At 29.1% G+C, this 8,152-nt stretch overlaps 1 protein-coding gene across 15 annotated transcripts in view; it reads right to left on the reverse strand.

Moving 5' to 3' along the window:
- Positions 1-8,152, reverse strand: part of lilli (lilliputian) — a 508,119-nt gene that overhangs the window by 121,452 nt on the left and 378,515 nt on the right. For 3 of the 15 annotated variants that reach the window (XM_014427427.2, XM_024360482.2, XM_014427416.2), the window contains exon 1: positions 6,107-6,286. The exons of the other annotated variants lie outside the window; for them this stretch is intronic. The gene's annotated coding sequence lies outside the window, so the exon portion shown is untranslated. Of the gene's footprint in view, positions 1-6,106; positions 6,287-8,152 lie in introns of those variants that run through there. 15 annotated transcript variants of the gene reach the window in all.

Genomic DNA, 8,152 nt, shown 5'->3' on the forward strand with positions numbered 1-8,152 from the left:
TTTTAGTATGTATGAGATCATTTATCAATATTACCTATTGCCCACAACTGTGTGGCAGATTGTAATATCTATCAATAAATAAATCTATCAATTTAAAAAAAAAAACAAAAAACTATAAGATTGTTAATTTATAAGTGAACAAAGTATTACTAAAAATAATATATACTCTTCATACGAATTTATTCAAAACGCGATAAAAAAAAATTGAGTTCACCAAAAAAATTTGTATTTTAAATATTTCTAATATTAATTAAATTAGTTTTACAGAATCAAATGATTTATACAATAGATATTATGGATTTCTTATTCCAACAAAATGTATTACGAACACTTCCAAAGGAATTAGATTAACCGATATCAATACTGTAAAAATTTTCACTTTCGATTTTCACGGTGATTACAATAACTTGCGAGTAAATTGGAAAGTTAAAAATGTCCTTTACATATGTACCCTTTTATTTGATAACAAAAATCTGCTGAGTTTTCAAAAAAAACAAAACAACTACTTTTGTTTACGCTTGTTCGGATTAGTGGAGTACCGAAATTCGGATTACCGAGATAACAGTGTACTTATATATAGTAGCTATTATTAATGATTGCTTGATTATAAATTGATATAACGAATTTCATCAAAATCGTTAGAGTCGTTTTCGGGAAAATAAAAAAAAATTTGAAAAATCTCTTACAGGAAGTGACACTTACGGGCAGTCGATACTATGGAGAAAGTTTCTTTAACACCCCAGGCACCTATTCATCTTACATATGTAGTTTCAGTTTTGTACTTTTTACTTTTAAGCCAAAACTGGTCGCATTCACACAGGCCATTTTGCTAGAATTGGTTTATTCCAACTATTTTCGCGATAGTAATACTTTCCGTTACGATGTATTCCATAAATAGATTAATGAAAGTAAAAAAAAGATAGACGCTGTTAATTTTGTATCTGATGAGAAATTCAGGTAAATAAATGGTTTGATAATATGCACTTAGTATTTTTTTTTTTTTTTGGCCGATTCTGAATTAAAGAAATATAATATTATACAAAATAGAAACTTTGTATTTCAAAGATTGATTGAATTATAATGAAATAGTAAGGTAGATTTTACTGCCTGTAACGGCCTAAAACGTTGTTGAATGAAGAAAACAAAAATACATAAGTATAAATCTAAAAGGATAATAATTATTGATTTCCCTGAACTAATTATATTGAGTGATAGAAGGAAGATTTTCTAGTGTGGGAAGGGAGTGAATTTGGATGTGGAAGGACAGAGGACACCGGCCCAATGAACCGACTAATGATGCCTTGAGGATGGCAGTCAGACCGTAAACTGTCTCCTAGATGTCCTACTTGTCAGCCACCAATTTAAAAATCACAATTTCGTCCACTTTCAACAAACTTTTACTGAGCATGCTATCATCATGTTTATGATCTATACTTTACCGACACCGATAAAAGATTATGCAACGGTATTAAAAAAAAAAAATCTGTGCGCTTTTCCCTTCTTGTGATGCACAAAAGTACTTCGTAAATAAAAAAAATCTTATAGCAGGTTTATTCTCAAATAATGAGTAATTTCCAGACACCAATTTTCATAAAAAATCTCATTAAAAAGAAATTTGTTTTTCCTACCTTAGCTATAACCATATAAAGCTAAACCTAAAATTTTGCGACCATCATCTGGGCCAAAACCATGAGACCGTAAAAAACAACGAAAATTGTAAAAAAATCTTCAAAATATCAGTATTGAATTTCTATACATTTATTAATATGAAGATCTCATTTGGTAAGGATATCGATAATTGATCATAATAAATAAATATTAATATTTTTATAAAAATGACTATAACTATGTCAAATCATGACGAAGCTCATCCATTATTTTTCCTTCTCAGTGGCTAGTGTGAGAGAAAGAGGAGAGGAGACGCTTTGAACTTAAGGCTGCAACGATATCTCAGAAAATAAAAAATTATTAAAATATACTAATTAATAAGTAACGATTTACACACATTTAATATCATTGTTTTACTGATTTATTTAAAAAAAGAAAAACTCTTATTCGAGGGTAGACTTATACCACTAGGAAGTGATAAAACCAAATAGAGCACCTCACTGCTGATTTTAATAGAAGATCCTTCATTTGTAGCTATCAGTCTAAACGATTTAAAGAAACCAAAAAAAAAAAAACATACTACAGAACAACAAAAAAACCTACTGCCTAAAAATGTTACGTTCCCAGTTCATTAGTATTATAACTTCTATTATTACAATAAAAACCTACACAGAACGTAATATCAACTGTCATAAAAAATATCGTATCTTTAGTCAGTATCTAAACGAACTAACAGAGGCTTAGTAGTAGTTTATTTTATATTGGTGAACTTAATAGAGAAAAATAAAACCTTATACTTCAAGAAAAAGATAGAAAGGAAATATACCAATCTGGCATAATAAGACTAGTAAATGTTTTTAGTTAAAATTTTCGAATTTTTTCTTGTGCTTCTTTTTACTTTCACTTACCTATGGAATATATAGTAAGGGAAATTGTAGCCATCCTGTATAATTTCGCATTGGAGTTTTCAACGAAAATTCACGTTTTAATGTTCCACGAGGCGAAATAATTCTAGGAAAATAGTCTGTTTGTGTGTGTTAAGGCTAGCTCAAAAATTCAAAAATCGTACGAAACGAACAGAAATATCACATTTTGGGCGGGTATATGGTCTGGGATGTGACAACAATGTTTTCGATAAAATTGACCGACTGGAAGTGCCACTTTATAGAGCCGATTTTCATATTTTTTCAATAATAGCTCTAATGGTTTTTATTAAATTCTCCATGTAAAAAAAAAGTTATTATTGTTAGTAATAATAATATGTTATGCATAAATTCAAAATATTATAGTTTTATGAATAACTCAAGGAGAAAAAAAGAAAAATAGACATCTAATTCTAATGGGAATAGTCGAGACCGCTCGTTCTTTTCCGACTGCTTTACAGCTTCGTACGTTTAGTCAAACTGTTGTATTCTTGACAGGAACAAATTTATATTCTTCATTTCCATCTCAAGATATCCTAAAATACGATCTTTATAGTAAAATAAAAACAAAAAAATTATTCATAATTTTTGTCTGGTCTTTAGATTTTATTTTTTTTGAAAATCACAAAAATAGCCATAATTTCAAAACGTGGCCATTAATCTAAACAAAACCTGGGATCGTATGGTAGTAAGTGAAAGTAATGTGATACAACATAAAATTTTTTTTTTTATTGAGTGAATTTACATCGGGTCTGTAATAAAGAATTTAAACTGTATAGGGCGTGTTACTTTAACTTAAGAAAAAATGAAACATATGGGTCTTTTCCACCGATTTCCGGCTACTTAAAGAAGACGTAACATACCGTGTGGTGGAAGTAACATAATTGTGTGAAACTGTTACCCTCAGTTCTTCACAAATTTAACCATTAGAAATGCTCTGTCACTGAATGCAGCATTAGAAATGTTGGGTTTTGGGGTGTATTAGTTGAATGTTATACGTAGAAAAATAGCGTTAACTATTCCTATTCCATGAAGGAGAGTATAAAAGATCCTCTTTACATCTAGTTGTTCCCCCTCGTTATAGCCTGTCAATGACTTGGTTGAGAGGAGAAGGTACTCAGTACAGCCATTTGAGACTGAAAAATGGCCCCGTTCTACGAGCATTTAGTTAGAATGGGACATTAACCGTTTGGTCCTCCCATTGTTTGTGCCTTGGGATGAATCATATAAAATGATCTGCTTCCGGAAGAGCTCTAACCACTGATTCAGTTCCTTTCAGCAAACGATAAAGACCTGCTTCTTGAAGAAATGGTACAAAGGAAGAAAGAGAAGATTTTCCTTTTTTTTAAACAAAAAAATTCATAACATACTTCACTTAAGTTTTAAAAAATTCATGTTTCATTAAAAAAAAAAAAAAAAACAACTGCGTTTTATTGCTTATTTTTAAAATTTGATTTTATCGAATTTTTTCTCATTCCCTAAAGGTGGACTCACGCAAAGATAACGTTACTAATAACACCTGTTATGGCCATTCAAGTGAAAATATTAACATTTAAATTGTCAACAAGATTTCATTATGAAAAATGTTAAAAACAACTTATTTCGTTCACATCGATTTGTAAAAAATGTTTATAACAACAATAAACAACAACAACGGATTTTGAGCTAACTTACGGACTTGAAACGATAATTAGCTTAACGACATCTCAAAAATTGTGTTGGCCTGTTTTAATAATATCTCTTCAGTAGTTGAAGAAGTAATTAATAAAAAAAATGCATACAACATATTTATGCATATACATGCCAATTATGTCATTTAAGAAAAAAAGTACAGTTCGACCTGAAAAATTCAATTGGGACTCATCCATCAAACAACAGGTTAACAATGTTCAAGATGGCTAAAGCTCACGTAAACAGTCAAACTAGAACAGACACGCAAGCTCTTAGTGGTAACCATGGAGACACACCACTCATTACCCTGGTTAAGTGTGCCATCGTTCAATGTTCTTGAAAGAAAAATGTACACACCAAGATCAAAAGCCTCCCAACCAATGTGACTGAATGCCATAACTGTCAAATGTAAACTCACTGGGGGTCAACATATATAAATTGACCTAAATATGTTTATTGATTAATTTATATAAAATTCTTCCAATGAACATATTTTTTATGTTCTCATCATAATCAATCAATGTATCACTGGTTTAAACATGACTTCTTAGCAAATATTACTAAGATTTCAAGAGAGACAATCGTCTGTTAAATGGTGGGTTCTGAAGAACTTGTAAGTCTTGGAATTTTTCCGAAATACATCTATAATATTAATAATAATCATTAATCGGGTTGAAAAATCATCGAGTGCTTTTTAGAATTAATCTTTGTTTTTAATTACTTATTTTTAACTCATTTGTTAATCAATTTTTTAAAATAAATTTGCTTAAACATTCTCGATGTGCTTTCCCAATATTAGTAACAAACCCAACTTTCATTGTTAAACTTTGATATGTTAAATATCATTTAATATTTTCTTTTTGAAGGAGAATACTATAAGTTCCGGAAATTCTCAATATATTCTATGTTTTATAACCTACCTAAAAAAACCTTTAAAAAAAAAAAATAAATCTCGAAAAAATTAAACCTGAAAATCTAACTCAAAACTCCAAGCACAAATTAAAAGAGAAAAAATTAAAATTTTAGTAAACTTTTTAGAATATATATGAGGTTCATGGGGCTTAGTCAATACTAAAAAAACTATGAGGCGCCGTTTCGCGTTTAAATCGACTAAATTATGTGATGGTTCATAAAGTGATGCCCTAAAATTAACATTAACAGTCAGAAAAAATGATATGACTGACCTATACATCTTTAAGTGTATATACTATATGTATATATGTATATTAAGTGTATTTACTGATCCTACCACCTTTAAAGTGTATATTTCGTCACACATCTTATAATCAATCAAATCTGACATTGACAAATACTTTTTCACATATTAGAAATTCTATTACTAAAGAACTAGCTTTAATTTTATATGAGAAATTTATTATTTCTGTTTGTAAAATTATTATACTAGATGTTTTGATATTGAAAATATTACGCAAAGTCTTTAAAATTTAAAGAATAATTGAAAATGTACTTAATATTAGAACAGTTTTAAAAAATAAATGAAACCATTATTTTAAAATGATTTATATTTCATAAATTAAAAAGTCAAGATATTTAAAATGAACGTCTTTGAAAATGATTAACACTTTATATAATCGCGGAATTATATAATAATAGATATATTTATCATCGTTATGATAGAACAAAATTTCAAGAAGAAGAATTGTAATATTCTCACTGAATATCAGTATTGTTAATATTGATTTTTAACGATAAAACAGTAATCTTCATTGTTAGATGACGTCAGTCATAACGCAATAATTCGAGATTTTAAGAGACGTGTATAGGATTTTAAATGAGAAAAAATCTACTGACCGATTAAGATGCACAGGGTGCATTATAAATATTTCCGTAATATAAAAATTTCAATCTATAAATACACATATTTATATAAGATATGTACTTACATTTTAGAAAGCGTCAATCAGCTTCCATATAGCCCGGAGAGAGATCTCAATTAGATAATATCCATAACTAGTTCATCAAATGTTTAAATAAATACATATGAGGCACAAAAGGCCACCATATTCAGTAACATTCACATTTTTCTGAAAAACAGCGTGATTTTGAAGCTCCAAGAGAAAGCTTCGTAGTGAGGCCTTGCACACGAAATTGATAACAGCTTATCTTATCAATATGGCGACCATATCGGTGATGTTCATTTGGGGACCTCTTCTATATCATCAATATATTTGCTCTCAAATTCTTACAGCTGTGGAGGGGAATTTGCGGCGCAACCAAAACCTTTACTAACGTATAACTTTTTGTGATGTGAATTTAAATACATTTGTTTCTTCGTAATATGTTAAAATGAGCTTAAAAAAAAAAATGAATTCATAGATACACCCACGTCATTTGTAAATCTTTATAATTATGTAGCGACAAATACAATTAGCATTGGAAAAATAAGAGAGATAAAGTCTGATAAAACATTATCACATTCATGAACTAACAAGTTACAAATTAAATAATTAAATTTATAAAATAGAACACAAAATAGTGACTGTTAATGTTACTCAGTACATGAAACTGTATCATGATTATAATTATATATATATATATAAAGTTACGGACTGTCAGCTGACAGGTCCATATCAGCTGATAGATTATATATATATATATATATATACAATTGAATGTGTTTGTTTTTTTAATTTATGATGTGATTTTAATACTTTTTTGTTAGTTATTGCACTGTTTTGCGTCAAAATCTCAGCTAGTATTTTGATTTACATGGTTCTGGTACCGAAAAAAAGTTTATTAAATACAAATTTTACATTAAATCCTATAAAAATGACTTTTGAAACTAATAGGTGGCAAGTTTTTTTTTTTTTTTATTTTCAGTTATTTTTTAATACTAATTGCTATTTTTTAAAACTTCATTAACGTTCTTTACCATCCATTTATTCCATTCTTCATATTTTATTTACTATATGAGATACAGTTATATATATTTTTGTACTATATATAAATATAAATAGGTTAAAAGCAAAGGGGTCCTTGCTAAAACTAGAGTGTTCTAGCTAGGACCCCTTTACTGCAGCTCCTGATGAAGACCTGAAGATCAGGTCCAAACGTCGGCATAAATAAATAATTTTCTGTTTATTTATGTTCTTTTTGCTGATCGCACTCCCCCCCCCCACCATCTTCTCCAATTAATCAAATTTAATGCAGTTATAATACTTAAATAATCTCAATTCTGAGATTATTATTCGTATTCTGTAATTAATTTTAGTTTTTGATCATGAGATATTTTTTGTTGTACAACATGTTTTTTTTATTAATATAACTATTCATAATATTTTATTGTATAACTATTCAAATTATTAAATCTCAAAACGTCGTCAAAATTTGCAATTCTTCTATCGAAAAGCTTAAAAATTAGAATTTACAAAATCGAAGGATAAAGGACGCGGCCTCTTATACTAAAGGATGAAAAGCGCCTTAAATGTTTTCGAAAATAAAGTATTACGTAAAATATTCGGACCGAAAAAGGATGAATTAACGGGAGGATTTAGAAGACTACACAATACTGAATTAAGGGACCTACACCCGGTAAATATATTTTTTTAAATATTTATTTATTGATATTCACAAATGTACATTATAAAACATTTAGTAAATCTGATCTAAGTTAAATTGGAGTGTTACAGGCGTGTAGAGAAACTACCCATTGGTAGCTTCTATCGGTAAATATAATTCTAGTTATAGCATTGCACCGTATAAGATTGTAGAGCTTAGTAACGAGTGGATCCCTAAAATGTTAATAAACACCGAACCGACGGGTAAACGGCTGAGGGGTAGACAGAAACGTAGGAGAGAGGATTGCGTTAAAACCGATATAGTAGAATTAGATTTGGAGGGATATCACAGGTCCCTGTTTCATAATGAAAGCTACTAGTATTAGTTCATAGTACAAGTGTAGAAACTAGTCTGGTAATAATACTAATACT

This window comes from Halyomorpha halys, unplaced genomic scaffold (assembly GCF_000696795.3).
Source record: "Halyomorpha halys isolate HHAL.00 unplaced genomic scaffold, Hhal_1.1 Scaffold644.1, whole genome shotgun sequence".
NCBI classification, from domain to species: domain Eukaryota; kingdom Metazoa; phylum Arthropoda; class Insecta; order Hemiptera; family Pentatomidae; genus Halyomorpha; species Halyomorpha halys.